The sequence below is a fragment of the Watersipora subatra genome, chromosome 7 (assembly GCF_963576615.1).
Source record: "Watersipora subatra chromosome 7, tzWatSuba1.1, whole genome shotgun sequence".
Lineage (NCBI taxonomy): Eukaryota > Metazoa > Bryozoa > Gymnolaemata > Cheilostomatida > Watersiporidae > Watersipora > Watersipora subatra.
Genome location: NC_088714.1, coordinates 28,032,913 through 28,055,873, shown reverse-complemented (window position 1 = coordinate 28,055,873; position 22,961 = coordinate 28,032,913).

Genomic DNA, 22,961 nt, shown 5'->3' with positions numbered 1-22,961 from the left:
AATGACAATAAAACAGACGTGTAAGAACAATAGACATGGTGTTATTGAATGCGTGAAGTATATTTGTGAAAATATTTCGATGAATGAGGTTGCATGAAAGTGTAAACAGAAACCATCCTGTAACAACTACGTCCCATTTGAGCCGTTTTGGAAAGCGAATCCACACAACGGCAGTCTCGGGTGGCTGCGATTAACTGTTCGTTTTTGAGCTTTTAAAAGCTTGTAGTTGCATTTCCACATACTTGGCACCTACAACACAACAGAGTAAGACATAGTGAATCTTTTGATACCAAATAACTGTAATGTGAATTTTATTGTTAGTCAACCTTTAAACAATAGCGTGATGTTGAACCTCAGCAACTTCTCCATGGTGCCAATTAGTGTTAGCCTGCATGGGAAAGTTTTTCACCAGTTCAGCACTACTAAGCAACTCTCGTCACTTTCTCACTGTGGTTGCAAACCTCAATCACCACAGACAAAGACAAAGTCAAGCCACCACGATTCTTAACTGTGATTAGGGAATTCGTTGCTTGGTTTACATCATAGCTGGTAACATCCACGATGCTAGTGATACACTTATTACACTTCAGCTTTGGTGACCTAGCCAGCTACATAACCAGCTAAAAAATAATCATTCTGTTTCATTTTTGACTTAAGACATACTTGCATACTCCTCATATTTAGTCATGGTTAGTTCAGCATGATATTAGTCTATTTACCTAGCCAGGGTCTTGCTCTTTGAGTGGGTGGGCTATTTGCCCCCCCCCCTCTCCTTTCCCCCTTGTCTCTTTTCCTCTTCTCACTTCTTCTTTGAGAAGAGAAAAAGAGAGAATGGAGATAGGAGAGGGTGGCAAATAAAGCCCTGATGGCTCATGATTTGAGTGCAACAATTCATAGCTTTTATAGTTTTAATCTATGGTGGTTATCAGATATTATCACATTATTGCTTTAGTTCACTGGATTATGTATCCAAGAAGGTTTTTCATGTAAAAATAAATGATATTTTATCCCCTTCTCCCCATTAGCTCCATTGTTAACAACAGTGCAGTCAAGCATGAGGTACAATACAATGACGTTACGTCATGCTATTTAAGTCTGACAAGGCAACCAATGGAAATAGCTATTATTGGCCAATCTAGGTTTATATATTTATGGAGGAAACTTTTAAATACTGACTAACAGCATTTATTTTCAATGAGTTCCTCAATTCCGTAGAAGATACTAAACAGATACTAAACACCAATATCAGCACTGATACCGATTCCGATACCAAAATCGGGGCAACTGTACCATGTACTCTGCCTCACATGATGACAGTGCCACAGTAGGTTGTCGTCTGCTATTCCAGCTGATCGGGCATCCTCCCAGCATAAATATGTAGCCAGTTGTGGATCTTTTGTTGAACGTGTCTCTAGCCCAATTGGCATCGACAAAGCTGACAAGTCTCTGGTCTGTTGGTGTAAATGAGAAGTTTAGTCTTTTAGATCCATTTAGGTAGCGTAGCAACCACTTGATGGCATTGACAGGTGATGGTGCAGGTTTATTAAACTGTTGGGATAGCTTTCCATCTGTCCATGCTATGTCAGGTTGCGTTCCAGTCAAGAGATTTATAAGGCTACCGATAACTTGTCTGTATGGGGAGTCCTTAGAGAAAGCGTGCTCCTCATCTGATGCTGGTGGCAGCTGTAAGTCCTTTTCTACTGGGGTGCTGACAGGATTGCAGTTTGCCATGCCAAAAGTTTTTAGAATGCTTTCTGTGTAGCATTCTTGAGACAGAGGGAAGGCAGGGTTCCAAGGAATCAACTTAGTTCTCTTCTATCATCTACGTTGAACTGTTTGTTGAAATGTACTTTAGTTTCGATATATTTTCCTCATTTTGTGACCAGATTCAGATGTCATCAACCCAGAAGAGTATGGTGACCTTTGCTGCGGGGTCCTGTATGCTTTCTTTTCTGTAGACACATTGATCTCTGGTTCCAGATTTAAAACCTTCCAACTCCAAAAATGTTGTGTGGTACCAATTTCGGCCACTTTGTTTTAGTCCGTATATAAACTTGTTTAGTTGACACAATGATTTTTTGTATCATCGGTCTTTTCATAGCCTGGTGGCTGTTGTAGGTAGATTACTTTATCAATAGGGGCATTTAGGTAGGCTTCTTTAACATCCAACTGGTAAATTTTCATGTCTTTACTAGCTGCTCTTTGGAAACGCGCTATTATTGATGTGAATCGTGTTGTGGGGCTAAATGTTTTTTCATGGTCTACCCCTTAGACCTGTGAGTATCTTTTAGCAACATATCTTGCTGAGTAGAGTAGTATTATTGAGGGAGTAGTCTTTTATGTGAATTGGTTGTTTTCTTGTACACTCGCACATTCTAGTTGTGGATAGGGGTTCTGTTGCATGTTCTTGTGGAATGACGTGTTCTGCATCCTTTATGCAATTTGGTGCAGGTTCTTGTGGTATGGGTTTTATAGGTTTTATATCCTCACTTCAACTTTCTGTTGCAAGGTCATGTGGTATGCGTTTCTTATCCTCACTTGGGCCTTTCTGTACAGGTTTTTGCGGTGAGGCATTTCTGTGCCATTTCTGCTTTTTTATTGGGTCAGGTTTGTGTGGTATGGCATCTTCTGTGCGATTTCTGCTTTGTGTGATCATTGTATTCCCATGTCTAACATTATGGAAAGTTACACTTCGGTTGCTGTGAGTGAGTATTGGACAACCTTGACTTTTTGGGTCAATGCTGAGATGTATACCATTTTGGCCTCAGTTAGAGAGCTTCCACTTGTTTTCTTTGGTGTGGTAAGTGCATGGTGAGCCAATTTTGTACAGTTTTTTCATGTGAGGTTGTGTGCCAATAAAGAGCTCGTAAGCTGTCATTTTAGTTCGTCTTTAATAGCTCCTATTGCTGAGATACTGTGCGTGTTTGACAGCAAAGCTCCAGAAGTTTTTGAGTATGTCTGATTCTTTGAGTAGACGCCATGAAATGTTCATGAGACTCCTCCACAATCATTCTGATTTTTCGTTTTGGTATGATGAGTAAGGGGCTGTGGTAGTGTGTTTTTTCCTTTAACTTGTAGGGTTGTCTGGAACGCTTGTCTCAGGTATTCCATTTCATTATTTGTATGAATCTCTTTGATGTCTCCAATCTGTGTGATGTCAGCAATAAAAGTTTTTAGAGCTGTGTGAGCATCGCTTTTGTGACAGAGGTTGTAGGTAAATAGCTTAGTTGATTGTTTGCTGCTAAAATTAATAATGAATTCACGTCCTTCTTTGGATGTTGGAGTTATTGGGCCACACAGGCCTAAGTAGACTAGCTGTAGGGGTTTCGTGGTGACTCTCGTTTTACAGGCTTTTCTATGAAGTTGCTTTGTGATTTTACGTTGGTCACAAATGTCTCAGGTGGTGTTGTTTTTGGGTCCCACTATCTCAATTCCTTTTGTTGTTTTCTCTAGCTCGAGACCGTCGGCTGAGTTCACGTGGCCAAGAATTTTGTGCAACTCTGGCAGTAATTTTGTAAGGTTGATTCAATCAGATGCATGAGCTATGTTAAAGAAAAAAAATCTACCTTTTGCCTTTATTGGGAAATTTTTTGTTCCTGATGTGAATGTATTGTCCTGTTTAGAAAAGGTCACAGTGGCTCTTTTGAGAGTGGCAGCATGGACTGAAAACAAGCTGGTTGGCATCTTTAGTCCTAGTAAAGCATTTTTGAAAAAAATTTGTGGTAGAAGTTTTCATCATCAAGAATGATCTATTGGGCTATTCCTTTAGCAATCACTAACTGATGATTTTGATGACCATCAGCTAGCCGTATATAGTGTTGATCGGGTCTGACAGACTCTTCAAAACTTACAAAACGACTGCTGTCATTGACAGGGTGGCTGGTTGCTCCACAGTCTACCATCAGTGGTTCGGTATTTTGTTTGTCTGTTCGTGGTAATATGTTGTTGCATTGTGGAAATATTTGAAACCTGTGACCACTTGCATTGTTGTGGTCTCATTTTTTACATGCACAAGTTGACTCCAGGGGCCCAAAATATTACAATGCCCACAATGCGGTTTGGATTCAAATCTGCAGTCTTTTGTGCTGTGGTTTGTTTTACCACATGCAGACACTGCATACTGGCATTGATAGAACACCTATGTTGTTTGTTCGTTTTGTGTAGGCCTGCTATACACTCCTTTTGAGGCCATTGCAGTTGATAGGAAATAACGTGCTAATTCGGCGGGGTCAAGGTTAAGGAGTGCTGCCTCACATTTTGAAAATGTTTGGTCTATGTTATTTTGTGTGTGTACAACAACAAAAGTTTTGTATGAGGATGGTAGTCCTTTTAAAATCATAGCGATGACCAAATTATCGCCTATGCTTTCATCGGCAGATCTTGGTCCAGCTGCATAGTTTTCAGCGCATATCAGATAGTCAGTGATATCTTCTGCTTCTGCCATCCTAACTGTTGTGTGTTGCTCATAAAGGTCAATACTTAGGTGGTTGGTCAATACTCGCAGTTTTTCAGTGCTGGCGTAATGTTTGCGGAATATTTTAAATGCATTTATTTCATCATTTGCAGCAACTCTCATTATGAGATGTAGCAATCTCTCATCAAGGACGTGTACAAGTTTAGCATAAGCCTCATGCTTTTACCAGCAAAGTTCTCAGCTCAGCATTATCCACCCATTTTTTTGGGTAACAATGCTGTATGGACACTTTTATCTTGAGTGTACAGGTAAAATATGATCCAGCTTTCCCAGATTGATAAATTGTTGAGATCCCATGAAAATACAGTCTATTTCTAAAGCCACTGGGCCCATAAACTGTTAAATTATGACTCATTTTGATGTTGAATATACAGTGTTTATCCAAATCAGTTTACGCATGGATGAAGAGTTTAAGTATTTATGTAACCAGAATATTTTGCGTTGTTGAACGGTAAACATGTATTATTTAAAAATTCATATTTTAACTGAAATATATTAGTATATGCGACTGCATTTTAAACTCAAATGTAAAATATAAAACATGAGTAGGTAACTTCAAATACATGACTGTCAGTTTAAGGATTGGTAGCAGGGTCTCATGATTTTGTTTCAACTGTTTCTTTGTGAGGGCCAAGCTTTCTTGGCAACTTTCATATTTGGCTCTCTTTGAGGCTCAAGATTTGCTGGACGTTGCTATCATGCTTGCACATCCAATGTTTTCCGGACAAGCATAGTATGGTTTTAACTTAGACTCGTGTTGGGTCGAGGTTTTTCCACTACACATGTGTGGCTGAGTTAGGCGGTTTTAACTCGGTAGGGGCCACTTAACTTGTAGCTTAGCGCTTGCCTCCTTTCGCCGCCGCCTGGTCACCAACCACACCCAATTCCCAGGTGTGAACAGCAATGGCTCTTTTTTATCTGCCAGTCTAGTCACTATCTGCGCTTCCCTAAGAGCTTTGTGCCCTTCTTCCAGCCACTGCTGTTTCTGCAGCCCGTATCTGCTGGTAGATTGAATCTCTGTGGGAGCGGGGTGACATTCCAACTGATCAGGCAGACACAACTCCCTGTCAAACATCATGAAGTTTGCCATCTCGCCTGTAAAAGTGTGGGGGTGCCTCGGTAAGCCCGCATAAGCTAGGGCAGCAATTCATCCCTATCTTCCTGTCCCGTGCCAACAACATGGCTTTCAAGGAGTCACCCGGCCTCGATTGTTTTTCTCTATGATCCCATTCGCTTAGGAATGGTATAAAGTAGTTCGTGTTTTGCTCACTTTCCAGAGCTGGCAGATCTCCTCTATCAGTTGGCTCTCAAATTGAGAGCCTTGGTCTGTATGAATTTTCTATGGAGCCCAAGGTAGCAGAACACTATTTCATCAAAGGCACTGGCCACCACGGGAGCTGTAGCCTACTGTTATGTTTCTGCACAGAAGCCATCCTTGTCGCCAATTAGCTTCTGTTATGTTTCTGCACAGAAGCAATTAAATAGAGTATTAAATTAGAGAAATGGTTTATTGCACACTCCAGAGACAACTGATTTGATAACAGAAAACCCAAGTATTTATATGTTTGGTCATAGAAAAGCTTTGTAAAAAGCTACAAGCATTATTAATAGCTATAATGAGACAGCACTATATAATATTAGCGTGTATAAAGCTTTAGCTAAAAAGCATAATGTTTGTTGGCAAAGTACCAGTAATACTTGGCACTTGCATGACACCTCCTCACTAAGCTAAAGGTTCTTTCTGGTTCTCTTAGACCTTCGGGGTTTGTCTCTGCTATACTCATCTCCATCAGGTAGACGAGGGTTGCGTGGTCTTCTTCTAGACGGAGGTTGCTCTGTTACAGTTGTAGGGGCTGGTAGTTGCAGTTTTGTCTCCTCTGTTATATCAGGTTTATCTCCAGGGTCTTGATCTTCTTCTGTTGAGTATCTTGGTCTGAGTTGTTCAACATGTCTTCTCCAAGTAGGTCCCTTTGGTACCACTTTGACATTGAGACTATGAGTTCCATATATCTTAGTAACAATGGCTGGAACCCATCTAGGTTGTCTGTTGCGTCTAGGTCCATGATACAAGGCATAGCATGGTGCTCCAAGATTGTAGCTGTGTATCTTGCTAACTGTCTTTTCTGCCGATCGGTTGACTTCTCTGGATTGATGAAACTGTGCTATGTGTGCGGGTGATGGCAATAGGGTGTCAATCTTGCATCTCATCTGTCTTCCATTCAGCAGCTGTTGTCCAATAGTGTGAATAGTGCATACTGTATCAACATCATCCTCATCTTCTCTTGCATCAAACTCTTTATCAGGTCCAACTGGCAGTCTTGAGAGGACATCTGCATTTTGATGATGCTGGGTAGATCTGTTTTCTATGGTGTAGTCATACTGATTTAGTACCAGTGCCCATCTTGCTAGTCTGTTGGCTGCTAGAGCTGGAACTCCTTTGGTAGGTCCTAGAAGTGTGAGAAGAGGTCTGTGGTCAGTTACCAAGATAAACCGTCGACCATACAGGTACTGGTGATACTTCTTTAGAGCAAATATGATTGAGAGAGCTTCTTTTTGTATTTGTCCATATTTCCTCTGTGTGCTGGTCAGTGTTTTTGAAACATTGGCTATTGGTCTCTCACTTCCATCAGGATAACGATGAAATAGTACAGCTCCCAGTCCAGTTTCTGAAGCATCACATGAGATTCCAATGTCAAGATCTGGGTTGAAGTGTGCTAAGACACTATCAGTTGATAGCATATCTTTCAGTTTGTTGAAGCTCTTTTCTTGTTCAGTGCCCCACTTCCAGGTCTCTCCTTTGCGTGTCAGTTTGTGCAATGGTCCTGTGAGTTGTGACAGATTGGGTATGAACTTGCTGTAGAATTGTGTAGCTCCTAAGAAAGATCTTAGCTGAGTTAAGTCTGTTGGGACTGGCATCTGTTGTACTGCATCTGCCTTCTTTCCTTTAGTGATTCCCTTTGAAGTGAGTTTGTGTCCCAGATACTCTACTGTAGGTTGAGCAAAACAGCACTTGTCTTTTCTACATCTGAGCCCTCTTTCTTCTAATCTTTGAAGAAGTCGACGTAAGTTTTGTAGATGGCTCTCTGCATTGGCTCCACTCACTAGTATATCATCTAGGTATACTGCTACTCCTGGGAGGTCTTGTGTCAGTTGCTCCATGATTTCTTGAAAATACCCTGGTGCTGAGCTTATGCCAAAGGGCAACCTCTTCTGTAGTAGTACTCCTCGGTGTGTTGATAGTGCTAGTCGTCGTTGACTTTCTGGTGCCAACAATATTTGATTGTAGGCATCTGCTAAATCAATCTTTGTGTAGCAATAGCCTCCACCTAGTTTTCTGATTAGATCTTCTGGTAGTGGGATAGGTTTCCTATGTGTTTCTAGCTGATTATTGATAGTCTTGGAGTAGTCTCCACATACTCTGATCTTCCCTGCAGCTTGACCTGTTGTAGATTTGCGTACAGGTACAACTGGTGTTCCATACTGGTTGAATTGAGTTGGTTCCCATATGCCTTTAGCTACACCTGCTTCGTATGCTTGGTTGAGCTCTTCTGTCAAGGCAATAGGAACTGGTCTGGGTCGGCAGAAGACTGGCTTTGTTGAAGGTTTGAAGTTTATCTCTAGTTCAAAGTTCTTGAGACATCCTAGCTCATCTTTGAATATTTCTGGAAATTCTTTGCACATCTCCTTACACTTGATTTGTAACCTCCCATCTGGCTGGTTCTCTGTGATTGTTGATACAAGGTTCTGTTGTAGCTTGTCATCAATAGAGATGCCTAGTTGCTGTATAGCAGTTCTTCCTAGTAGGTTGAGATCTTGTACAGCACTAATCACAAATGGTAGTCTGACTTCTTTCTGTGCATCCAATTGGGCAGTTAGCTCACATCTGCCAAGCGTCTCTATGAGATGTCCTGAGGCTGATTTGTAGTTAACTGTAGTAGGTTTTAGGTTTGGCTTTCCTAGCTTCTCCCATATTGATTTACAGATGAAGTTGTCACATGCTCCAGTGTCCAGTTCAAGTGTGAAGTTGTCTCCCTCCAGTTTGATGTTTTCAGCAAGTTTCACCATCTTGGTTGATGTGCATTCTATCATCTTTACTGGTTTTTCTGCTGCAGATGATTTCTTTTTCTTGCATGCTCTTTCTATGTGACCTTGTTTAGAACAAAAGTTGCAGGTGGCTGCTTTGAACCTGCAGTCATCCGCTGTATGGTTAGTTCGGTCACATCTGTAGCATAGCTTTCCTTCCTTCTGCTTGTCAGGTGTAGAGTTGTTTTTCTGGATTGGTTTGTATCTTGATTTCTGTTGAGCAACCTTGTTGACTTTAGACGAGTTTCCATAAACTGTCTCTTTGGCAACTTTAGCTGCTTCTTCTGTTTCCTGTGCTACCTGTATAGCTTTGTTGAAGTTGAGTTCATTGTCCTTGACCTTGAAGAGAGATTTGAGAACTGCTTCATTGTTTACAGAGCAGATAAATCTTGTTCTGAGAGCCTCATCTAATGGATCTGTAATGTCTATGAAGGCACATGTAGTTGCATCTTGACGAATTCTGGCAGCTAACTCTTGAATAGTTTCTCCAGGTTTCCTCTGCATGTCACTCCAATACTTGTAACGCTCTCTAACAATGAAGCGCTTAGGGTCATACTGGTCTTTGAGAAATTCCAGTATTTCATCCATGTTGAGGTCGTTGATCTGCTTGGGTGTTGAAAGCTGAGCTGCCATATTACTAAGCTGCTTGTAGAGTGTAGGCTGTTGGTTGGTGAGAAAAGTGCCAGCAATCTTGTCTTGATGAATAGAATTTGCTGCAATGAATGTGTTGAATCTGTCTATGTAATCTGTTAGTAGCTCTGCTGTTGGGTCAAAACCTGGGAAGGCTGGAACAGCGGTTGCAGCTGTTTCTTGTTTCCGTTGTAGGTTTTGTAGTAGTAGCTCCATCAGTTTCTTATTCTCCTCCATTCTTTCATCTTGCTGACGTCGCAACTCCTCCATTCTTTCATCTTGCTGACGTCTGTATTCCTCTTGTTGCTGCTTGAACTCCTCATGCTGCTGTTGTCTATGCTCTTCTTGCTGCTTTCTCTGCTCCTCTTGCTGCTGTCTCTGGTCCTCCTGCTGCTTCTGCATTAGCTTGATCAGGTCTGCTACTTCTGCCATTGTAGTGGTGCAATTTTGAACAGTTACTCTTGTAATAAACTAGAACTCTTTGTATCGATTTTATCAATGATAAAATCTGAACAAAACTCTTTGTAACTTGTTCAAAAGAGAAATCCTTGTCGCCAATTAGCTTCTGTTATGTTTCTGCACAGAAGCAATTAAATAGAGTATTAAATTAGAGAAATGGTTTATTGCACACTCCAGAGACAACTGATTTGATAACAGAAAACCCAAGTATTTATATGTTTGGTCATAGAAAAGCTTTGTAAAAAGCTACAAGCATTATTAATAGCTATAATGAGACAGTACTATATAATATTAGCTTGTATAAAGCTTTAGCTAAAAAGCATAATGTTTGTTGGCAAAGTACCAGTAATACTTGGCACTTGCATGACACCTACGGAATAGCAATGACATCCTGTCGCCGGGTAAACTGGTCCGAGAGTACCAAGATTCACTCATTACCCCTCAAATTGGTGGGGAGGGAGCCCACCAAGTCAATGGCAACCTTCTGCCAAGGTCGGCCAGCATATAACCGCTTCTGGCTTTTTGCAGTTTTAGTCTTGGTTAGTCATATAGTTTTAGTTTGGCAAGGTGCACCTTGCAGCTACGTACCGACCTACGGACAGCAGCTGTCAGTCCAGACCAGTACCATGTAAGCTGGAGGTGGCCTGCCGTCTTTCCCACCACGCAGTGAGTCATAACGTGTGTCTGCCAGGTAACGGGCTCCCTCATAGCTGGTGGGCTAATGGCAAACCATCGGCCTTGGCCACGAGGGGTCACTCTGGCTTCCATCACACCATTATGCCTGATTTTCAGAGATTCCCTCCTTCCATGTAAGATCTTGAGCTCCTGGCTTCCCAACTCCAATTGTTCTAAAGGCACTTTAGTGTGGCTCTGAATTGCTCGGTACATTACGGCCTCGACACTCTTGCCGTCACTCTGCAGCCGAGCCAATTGGTTGATTGCCTGAGCCCAGGCTTCAATTCCCAGGGAGCTTCAATCGACCTTGGGCTGGCTTGTGCCGTCGTGGGGACAGGGCGCCTATGGTCGGCTTCGACTCGGGTAATTGGCATGGCAGAGCTTCCCTTGAAAGGAGGGGGGCTGGCAACAGGAGGAGGGGCTTTCACACTAATGTAGGCGCCTACAGTGGTTCCCAAATGGATGGTAAGGTGCCTGGGATTTGGGTTAAGACACCTAACCAGCACCTTCCCATTTGTTCCGGGCTTGTTCAAGCTTGTGGATAGAGGTGAGCCTTTGGGGTACCCTTCTATAATTCCTAACGGAGAGAAATTCCTTGTAGTCAACTTACACAAGACCGCAACCTCTGTCCTAGCGGACACCACCAGACCCCTAATTACCTGTACTTTGTTCTGGAGGAGCTTCCCTGTTTAGTCGGTACAAGCTAATGGCTTCTTATTCACCTTCACCACAGGTCATTCAATCTTTATCGAGCATTGGTGTGCCTTAAAGAAGGGCATGCCAAGAATAGTTTCCTCACTAATCTGGCTGAATATGAAGGCTTCTTTCATCTTTACATTGCAGAGCCTTACAGAGAGCCTGATTATGCTGTAAAATGGCAAATTGGTCCTATCTGCGAGCAGGCCATGAGTGTCACTCTTCACCAGTTGGTCTCTCACACCCCGAGGAAGTCGATCGAATACCTGCTTTTGCAGCAGGTTGGTGGTGCATCCGGCATCCATCAAGAAGTGCGGCGCTCGACTTTCGATATTTCTTTGGATGAAGTAACTGGTAGAGTGTAGGTGCCTTAGCAGGCATACTCTAGCAGGTTCCTTGTGCTCAAATGAAACTGCCTGAGGCTGCTCCGTTTTTGCAGGTAGAGAATGTGCATAACCTGGTTTTTTGGTTAGCCGGGGTCTGTCCTCTGCAGGACAGGGCGCCAAGGTACCTGAGAGAAATGCATAGTACTTACTTCAGAGGGACTCATGCCCGACTCTTCTAAATGTAGTGGTTTTGAGGTGTAGCCATCAGACGCCCCTATTTCTTCTGCCACTGCTTGAAAGGCTCTGGCCAGGGTCGGTTTTTTCTCTAGATTTGACTTTAAGAAATTCTCCTCCAGCTCAAACTGCATTCGCGAAAGTCTCTGTGGGTACCACTAAGAAGTGCCTCTGTAGGGCAGGGTGGTGTAAGGATTTTGATTAGTACTCTTTGGCCATGTTGCTTCTGAACAGTGTGGGCAGGTCAGCGTACGCTATTTGGACTAGCCGTTCAATTTCCGCCGAGTGTTCTAGGGAGGTTCCTCAGGGAGGATTGGGTTCTTTTCTTCAACTGACTACTCAACTCTGCTCGGGCTTGTCGAGAAGATAGTCCAAATTAAACTTGGATGGCTTCAAAGATGGCTGCCACCCCGGCTGCCCTTCTGCAGGACTCTGTTAGGTTGGGGGTCCTGCAGGGTTCTGCAGGACCCCCTCCCCCCGGTTAACTCGTGTGGGTGGTAATTTCTGCTCTAACTCGGGTCTCCTACCAGAGACCTGAGAATTTGAGCACTCGTCTCAAGATCTTAGCTGTTCCTAATAGCTCACTTTTCCGAAACTCACTTGAGTTGATTGCTGTTGGTATCTGGGCATGCCGCATTTTATGCGCCGGTGTTATTGCGCCCAGTGCCCCAATGACTACTGAGATTACAGTTGTTCTTACATTCCAGCATTGTTCAATCTCTTTTTCAAGAGGGAGATATTTCTCTACTTTTTCTTTTTCTTTGCTGGCACTATTATAGTCATTGGGTACTGCTATATCTATTATAGTAGCCCTATTGTTCTCCTTGTCCACCACCACTATATCTGGTTGGTTTGCTAGAACATACTTGTCAGTCCGAATGTAGAAGTCCCAGAGGATCTTAGCGCAGTCATTTTTATTTACCTTACTAAGAGCTTCCTACCAGTGTTGTGGTTTATTAAGGCCATACTCATTTCATAGACTTCTATGCACAACACCTGCGACATGATTATGCCGCTCAGTGTATGTGTTTCCTGCTAGCTGCTTGCATCCACTGATGATGTGTTGGATGGTCTCAGGTGCATCTTTGCACAGTCTGCACCTAGGATCGTCTCTAGTGTTATAGATTTTTGTAGATATATATATACATATATATACATATATATATATATAGATATATATATATATATGTATATATATATATATATATATATGTAGCTATGTGTATGTGGCTATATATATATCTTTCTCAAAGTTTGTCGTTTGTAGGATTAATTGTAGGATAAAAGAAAATTCGATCTCGGACCAAGCCGTTCACCAGTCTGATGCTTTACCCACTACACTACAGAATTCGAATTGCTAGTTTGCCTATATAAGTCATTACATGAGAGAAAATACCTAACTGCTTTACGTATGATGTGGGTCATAGCATAACCTCACGAAAAGCTGTTCGCCCACACTATTAAACTGGCTAATAGCAAGCAACTCTCACTACTTCTCATTGTTTATAAGACAAAACACTTTTCTTATGATATGTAGTTTGAAAATTCAAATTGCAAATGTTGTTATAGGTTAAATACAAATCAATTTTCTGTCCAAAGACTTTTCCATTACCCAGGCAACGCCGGGTGGCACAGCTAGTATATATATATTTCTCAAAGTATGTTTGTATTCCGGCTATAGATCTTAAAATCTTGATATTTAAATACCGCATTCTGATAAACTTGAACTCATGACGATTTTATGATAACTTTCTAATCCGGATGCTCTACCACTGACCTAGAACGCAACAGTTGTCAGAAACTCTTAATATAACGGAGACACAATGCGCGTGCTAATTATTTTAGCCTTTAGCGTCGACGAGTTACGATGCTTTTGTTCAGAACTATTTTGAGAACTAAGTATATGCAACTCGATGCTTGTTTGTCTTTTTTTGTTAGGGCTAACTTATTCGGCTCCACAATATCAACGATAATTCATCTCGAACTTAAAATTTGGCGAATTGTGAACCGATTATATACGTTACTGAAAGTTAAAAGTTCAAGGTTTACTAAAATACATACTAAAACTTCTTTCAAGTATGTGTTTAGTAAACTAAATTCATATAAGTTAGATTCAGCGCCTATGTTACCGTATACGTTTGTCTCGAACGTAAAAACTCTCCATTTAGTACATCTTACAGTACTAAAGATTGCCCTAACCAAGCATGAAACTAATAGTAATAAAGGGTTTTATCCAAAGTTATAGTCTGTTTTATTGATTTTAATTTGCTCTGGTTTTATCATTGAGCGCTCTGCTTAAATTTTATACTTTCACTTTTGTAAATGTATATATTTTTATATCTATAAAATATTTATATTTACATGCTATGAGCTTGAATTGCTATTTACACTAGTGTGTGCCAAAAATTCCAGGGCTAAAAAACAGTTCAGCACTTGGCAAACTGAATTTATTCGTCTGAAAATTGCTCTTACCAAGCATGAAACTAATAGTAATCAAGTGTTTCATCTAAAGTTATAGGCTGTTTCATTGATTTTAACTTGCTTTGATTATATCATTGAGCACTCTGCTCAGATCTTATGCTTTGAATCATATGTATATTGTTTTTATATATAATATATATATATATATATATTTAGATGTTATGAGCTTGAATTGCTACATATTTGCGTTAGCGCATGCTAAAATTCCATGGTTTGAAACATCATATTAAACATATTAGTGATATGCATCTAGTCGGTCGACACCAAAATTTGCCATGAGTATTGTTCTTTTTATGTAGACTAGTACATTTGACATTCTTGTGCTCGAATACATAGCTATATCTATATATTTCTCAAAGTATGTGTGTATGTGTTTCTCTCTAGGTATAGGTCTTAAGATCTTGGTATAAAGAAGTCACACTGCAGAAGATTTGATGTTGGACCCTCCCATTCACAAGTGTGGTGCTGTACCATTTAGGCCACAGAGGTTAATTCCTCAACTGGCTGATATATGTCGCCATATGGGAGCAAATACCCAACGGCTTTGCGTATGACGCAGGGTAGCCTGTCTTGACAAACTGTTGTTTTTGCAGAGTTGTCCCCCGTCGAGAGGAGCGAGAAAAACAACAGCTTGTCACAATACGTACTGCACCTGATGCACCAGCTGCATTGAACACTGAAAGGAGTTGTTCTCTTCCGTCTATGCAGCTTGGCTGCAATTTTATGTCAGTCGGGCCATTGGTAATCATAACGGAGTAAACCCAAAAATTTTTGTAGATAAAAACGTTTAACTAGAGACCAGTGTCTCCGGTAAATTTTAGTAGAACTTAGGAACTTAAGCAGCAACAGCAACTAAACATGTTATTTGTGCGCTCAGTGAGTTTTATTTTTATTTTTGTATCAGTCAGTTTTATTTGTTCTTATTGTTTTGGTTTTCAATTTATTTTATTCTTAAGTACTACTAAAGTTTACCGCAGATACTGGTCTCTGGTTAAACGTTTTGATCTTATTTTTTTCTACATAAATCTTTGGGTTAAATCCGTTATGATTATTAATGGAGTGACAGACATAACACCACAGCCAAGCAGCATAGACAGAAGAGAACAACTCCCTTTCAGTGCAGCTGATGCATCAGGTACAATTGACAAGCTGTTGCTTTGCTCGCTCCACTCGATGGGGGACAACTCCGCAAAAAAACAACAGTTTATCAAAACAGGCTTGATGCAGATCATAGCATAATGTCACGAGAAGCTGTTGGCTCTCATTATTAACGCTTTGGCTCGGTTAAAGCCCCCCAAAAACAACCGAAATTGGTGTAACTTATTTCCAAAAATTCAATAAAATCGATATTTTATGAACATGCATAGCTCAAATCTTAAATTTATTTCTATGAACAAAATTTTTTGTATATAAACATTCATTCACATATCTACAACTCAAAAGAATACAACCATGTGCAATTGTCCCTGAATGAAATGCTTGGATGCATTTTTTTTCGGTACAGTCAAACGGTATAGCGTAAACGTGCGAGCCACCATAACGATCGTTTTTTTTGTATATTCAAAGTATATTAAAAGTCCAAAAAGTTTACATCACTTCTATCATTTGAATTATATTTATTTTGATCAGACAAAAGAATCACTAACAATCGCATGATCAAATAATCTTGTATTTTACCGTTTTGAAAGTCGAGAACAATACTTCTCATTGTTTATAAGACAAAACATTTTTCTTTTGATATGTAGTTTGAAAGTTAGACTGGCAAATGTTGTTATACGTTAAATATGAATCAATTTTCTGACCAAAGACTTTGCTATTACCCAGACAACGCCGGGTGGAACAGCGAGTATTTATATATATATATATATATATGTATATATATATATGTATATATATATATATATATATATTTATATATATATATATATATATTTATGCACAAAGGAATCTATAATTAACTTGCAGAGCTGAAAGTATATTTATTGATGAATCATAAAACAACATATCAAGCGGTTATATGAGTAAAACATAACAAATAAGTTACACATAGCTCAACTTTTTTTACTACTGTCGAGACTTTTTGTTTAAAAAGTTGTTCAGTTCATAGTAATACATGGTCACATTAGTAGTACAGGGCATCATAGACTGAGTTAGCCCAACCACCTCTACAGCTCTGCTGACTGTTGCCTTGGCACAGAGTGCTGCAAGAAGACTTGTCCTGTTCTGGATACATGCAATAACTATTGCTACAGAAGCGCTGTCGGTAGTACTGCACACCGGCATACCTGTAACCTAAAACCAAAATTCCTTTTGTGTACAGCAAAGACAGTTCAGCACTTGAGAACCTTGAATGGTTTGCAAACCAAGCTGGCTTGATATATGTCGAGTAGGCCTATATATGATATATGTTATATGGTATATGATGAGTATATATAATATATGATGAGTATATATGATATATGATGAGTATATATGATATATGATGAGTGTATATGATGATTATATGACATATGAGTATATATATTGTATGATGAGTATATATGATATATGATGAGTGTATATGATATATAATGAGTATATATGATATATGTTGAGTATATCTGATACATTATATGATATATGGTGAGTATATATGATATGCGATGAGTATATATGATATAGTGACAAAGTGATAAGTGGTGTTCAAAGCTTTCCTTTTAACTGGAAAATTTGAAGGGGTTTGCGACTAACTCATTCTTATTTTTAAACAAAAGTTAAAACTTGACTCTTTTAAAATTTTGAAAATTATTTCATCTTTTTATCACTGTAGTCAGAAATCTTTCTAGAATAAAATGTTCAGGTTTGCCAAGATCATGAACAGAAACCAAACTTGAGTCATACGAACGATGTTAACCAGTATTTTTGTATCATTTGTATGAGTGAAGCTAGTTGAATGTACAGCACAGTGACCCTTTGATAGACTCAGTGACACTTACACCGCCTTTATGTAAACTTGCCACTCTCCTATAGGCATAGCAACATTGATTCTTCCAGAGTTATAATTTTTAAATGTTTGTAGAGTAAACAATCAAGTATCAGGCTGAGTTACCCTAGGACACTTATATTTTGCTAGTATTTAGTTTTGTGAGTAGCATACAGAGTAAAATTTCGATGCAACTTAATTTCGCAGCTTTGATGAGTGCGAAAATATAGTGATGTGAAAATAAATGCATTGGAACAAACATCATTAGAGTTCTCAGGTCAAGTTCACTGGTACGAAATATTTTTCAATTTGGGACTACCATACTTTTTGGACTATAAACCGCACCTCTATATAAGCTGCATCTGCTTTATTGTCCAAAAAAATGATAATAAAACAATAAATAGGCTGCACCTTACTATAGGCCGCAGAACTCAGGACTGCTTTTTAACGTGGCAGCAACTTTGCCATTTAAAACGGAACAGTGCAGAACGGCACAGTTTCGGATTATCCGACGCTTTTTAACTTAGTGCCTTACGGGACAGTACCGTGAGGCATTGTTTCGTATCTTCTTTCACCGCTAGAAGCCACTAATTGGAGATTCCCGTTAGTGCGCCCTAGCGGTGAAAGAAAAAGCCACAGATTAGCCGCACCCTTATATAAGCCGCATGGCTCAAATCATCAGAAAAAAAGTAGCGGCTAATAGTCCGAAAAGTACGGTAGTTTGTATTTGTGAACTGCAGGTAGAAATATGTAGCCGAGATCAATAATGCAACTTGATCGCTTGCTGTCATTTGTCTCCTGAACTGTCAATGACGTCAAGGTCTCTGCCGCAGTGACTGATGTGGTACCAATATTAGAATTCAAGTATTTATAGCACGCGGTGCCGCGGTGGTCATGGCTCCTGGTTGTTATTGCTTTTGGTTGGTAATAGAATTCATCACCACAATATTTATTATTCAATTTTATGACTTTCCCTACCAGACTGTCATCCTCATCAGTTACAAATTTAATGACTAAACTAATATCATCATCTTCTTCCTTTGTCTAGGCGTTTCCAAAAAAACTTATTATCTTAATTTGTTTTGCCATGCTGCTCAGTCGGTGTATTAGCTATAATGAGTTTAGCAAAAATTGCCCAATGAGCCAACCACACACGAAAATTGCTTGAATTTCTAATATGACGATTTTATTGTGAATATCAATGAACAAAACCATTTAATATCGCGTTTTCGCTCGTTCGTTATGGTAGTTTAGTTTCGCTCATGAAATTTTCGTGAGAGGATGTTGCCGCGAAAATTTAAAAGTTTGATGCCGCGAATACATAAGTGCCCTAGGGTAAACTAAAATTAGTGTAATTGAAACATAGTAAACTGATAAAATTACTACTTATTTCAATTGCCTTGTTTTCAAAGTTTTGAAAAAAACTGAAATATTTTGAGATTAAAAAAACAGGTTTTTTTCATGTGGTTACAATGCTGGCCTTTGAAGTTAATAGCTGCTCCTGAAAAGCATTCTAATCATTCATCTGAACATTTTAAAACTTCAAATCTGGATTTAAACCGCATTACGGACGACTTTGAAGACATTGTGTTGAATTTACACCTTAGTGACTTTAAATCACAATGCAGTTATGAATTTTCTGATGATGGATTTTCTCAGGCACTCTCTTCAGTAAAACCATGGCAACCAAAGCAGCAACAGCAAAAGGATTTGTAGATATTTATGTATTATTTTCCTTATTTGTATCATTTTGTGGAGAATTTTCTATTGATAATTTTTATATCGGGCATGTTAAGATCCAACAAACCATTTGTAAAGTATGACCAGATTAGTGAACGTGAAGTATCAGTAATTTGCTTGCGGATGAAAATTCTTAAAATAAGTACGCTCAGAAATGGTTGAAAACTAACCTTGGGATTGACAGAGTGCAACGCAAGTCTCAATAGTGGCTTCTGAGGAATCCATCTGAGTATAATTTGCAAGGTCGCGGGTCTCGCTGTCTGACCAGCACCCTGAAAGTATTTGAGCTATAAAAATCAACTACTTGATCATTAGATTGTCCTTTTAAATCATATTATTTTGACAGAAGTCAAACAGGTACAAAATATAAAAAGGATTATGTTCAGCTTTGCGTTCTAGTAAAATATAATTTTCAAAAGATTTCAGTCTCCAGTATTTCAAAAAATCTTTCTTGACTGATAGTTAAGTTGAAGTTGTTAATATTTCTATTAAACTACAGAGCGAAAAACATGAATGCTTTAAAATTTGAATTACCTTAAAGATCACAGGCTATGTTTAAAAAAAACAATGATCTAAAAGTTTACAATCAATACACAAATATTCTTTATTTGAATTACCAACTTTCTAGATCAGTCTTCGTTCTTTCCATACAGTTGTAAACATATTAGTTCAAAAAATATTGCTAACGTTAAAGCTAAATTACAAGGCTGCCAATAAACAACAGATTATACACACCCAAGTAGATAGTACTGTAGACTGAGTTCTTGTTGCTAGAACCACACTTCTGCTGTGACCACCCAGCACATGATGTGTCACACTCGGCGTTGTCGACTTTACAATACTTCCCGAAGGTGTCTCCGCAGTAACACGGGTCACCTTGCAAGCCTGCATACTTGTAGGCTGTAATTTAAAGTAGTTCTGAATAATTTTTAAGCATTTCACTTTAATAAACCATATGATGATGTGTAATATTTTGTTTAAAAAGGTAGTTTATGCTTTTTAGCACGGTGGTTAATTATGTGTCTCAGTGATGAACAAATAAAAGTAAACTCATATGACCGCACAAAAATAATGGAGTTTGTGATTCCTCTTTTGCTACCACCAGCCGAGCTGTGTGGTATGACTCAGCAAAAAGTTTGCATGTGGCCAAGAGTAGCATAGTGCACAAAATGTTTATGATTAGTACAGTAAGTAGTTAATCAATTAACAAATTAAGCAAAAAGATTATCTGCATGTGTGTAGCCATTAGAAAATAAATTAATAACCTAGCTTGAGCCCTGAGCGTAGTTTTGCTTTTCAAAAACTTCATCTTTTAACACAAATTATTTTTATCAATGACCAGTCGCGTCAGCCATATTACATGTAGGAAGATTTGCTCATTTTAGATTTGTATTAATAATTGTTTAAATTTAGATTTATTAAGCAATAATACTACTGAGAGTGATTATTTTTATTTTTAGCCGTAGCAATAATATCGTAAGCTATAATAATATTCATAACCAGGCTGACCCGGACATGCTCCCGATCATTTCGAAATGGTCCAAAATGTTTCTTAGCTTATTCTGCATTGAATCTGTAACATTTTTATACAGATTCATTGCAGCTTCAAATTTCATTGCAGATTCAAATTCCATTGCAGCTTCAAATTTCATTGCAGATTCAAATTCCATTGCAGCTTCAAAATTCATTGCAGATTCAAATTCCATTGCAGCTTCAAATTTCATTGCAGATTCAAATTTCATTGCAGACTCAAATTTCATTGCAGATTCAAATTTCATTGCAGATTCAAATTTTATTGCAGATTCAAATTTCATTGCAGATTCAAACTTCATTGCAGATTCAAACTTCATTGCAGATTGAAATTTCATTGCAGATTGAAATTTCATTGCAGATTGAAATTTCTTTGCAGATTGAAATTTCATTGCAGGTTCAAATTTCATTGCAGATTCAAATTTCATTGCAAATTCAAATTTCATTGCAGATTGAAATTTCTTTGCAGATTCAAATTTCATTGCAGATTCAAATTTCATTGCAGGTTCAAATTTTATGCAATATTTTATGCAGATTAACTTTGGATCAAAAAATATTTTTATTGACCAAATAGCTCAAAGCTTATGAGTCTTTGTTGGCGCCTTCGCAGTCGAGCCTTTGCAGAGATTGAAGTTCGTCGTCTTGATTATGGAGCCCGGCAGCATTGGCTCTGAGTCCAGCTGATTTTTCCTTCTGAAAGTGATTGGAAGGCTCCCCGGGCCTCCACTTAGAAGAGGTTTTAACAGCAAGCACTGGGCCCATAGCCAAAAGGCGAAAAGATAGAGTTGACGCCACAAAGGCCGAGCCAAGCTTTGACCAACCCGCAAGCACAGCCCTCATTAAGATCCTCGGGTCGACAACCGAGTATGCCCTACTAGTGAGGGTCGAGTCTTACTTCTTTCGGAAGACTATATAAAGAGATGGCAAAGCCAATGAGAGGCAGATATCAACTGGCAGCCTATTGTATACAATTCCTTGTAACTACTGAATTGTTTGTATTTATGTATATATATTCCAGATATATTTGTAATCTTGCCATTGTACTCAAGTGGTTTAATTTTTGTGAAGCAGTTAAGAGATATAGCATATTCCTTCACAATCACACCAAATAAATTTTCGGATCTGTAAAAGGCAGGAATTTGTAAATAATAAAATTGATTCAGTATTGTTCTATAAAAGGATTCAAGCAATCCTTTTCTTTTAGTAATGTAACAAATACCTTAAGTAATAAAGGTTGTTTCCTCTAGTCAGTGTAAAATAACCTTGAATTTTTGAAGTAGTAATGTTGCTTTTCAAGTTTAAATACTGATTTTATTTGGGCCAATTATTTAAATGTCTTTATTTTAGATACCTTTGTTTATTAAATCTAGCACAAATTAGATGAGTAGCAGAAATAGATATTTAAAAATACTTCAACTAAAAAGTTTTAGATTTTCTAATTTTAGAGCTAGTAACTTTGCTTTTAAACTGAAATGTTTTTTATATTTGCACAAATTATTTAAACTAATTTATGCTAGCTTGATCACAATGAGTTGGATTTTATCTCATCAGCACAGAATTTAGTTGAGTTGCAGTATTGGCCAAATAACTGCACTTTAGTTGAAGCAGCTCAATTTTGGCAGTTGTAAAAGGTGAGCAGAGACTTCAAAATAATGTGATAGTTTGAATCCATCTGGCTCTAAAATTGGTGTTCAAATTTTTGTGTAAATTGATGATGGCTAAAAGTGAGAGCATGTTTTCTCTGCTCTACTCATCTCATGTACAGCCAAAGTCATCACTATCTATATATTATAACAGTAACAATGCTAGTATTGTCTTTGCTAGTAACAAAAGCTTGGAGTTATCAGCTCACCGATTGTTCACTTTCTATGATGCTTGTAATGGCAATGTCATATTTCACCACATCAGAGTTCAGAGATCAACTAAAATAACGGAAGAAATTAAAAATGATTTTATGCGATTGTTTGCATTTTGCTCGTGTGTCGTTGTGTTAGCAGTTCTCAATCAGCCCAGTCAAATTGTAAAATATATTCTCACCATTGTGATTCACCTTTCTGAAACGCTGCTGTCTACTTTGGTAATTGTAAGTTATTTACATAAAAGTAAAAAAATAATTTTAGTAACATGTGTTTTTGGGTAATGTAGCAGATATTATGCAGCTAATAACTTCCATGTAGTGAAGGCTAAAGTAAGCAAATTGAAAGCTGCTCACATGTTTAGTAGACACATATTGAGAATTGAGAAGGTAAAACATAATATACTCAATACTTACCCTGTGCCTAAATGATGTAACAATTAGGATTCATAAAAGTGTAAACTCTCAAAAGCTTGCTAACATAAAAGGCCGGCACATTATGCATACAAATTATTATCCTATTATGCTAGGAGAGATTAAAAAGTTTGAAGTTCAAAAGGAAAAATGATGAGGCAGGTTCTGCAAAATAATAAAGGAAATATAATAGAGACAGACCAACATTGCTCGCCATTTGGTTAAATTAATGGTTACTTCCAGTTAGATCATTATCTTTTCTAAAAATTTGCTTGACAATTATCTTCACCATTTCACAGTGTAAAACTAAAATGTAACAGTCCATTTACATCAACAAATAAAATAAAAGTTTTATCATCTGATTAACTCTGATTGTTGATTGTTAACTAATGATTGCAGTAT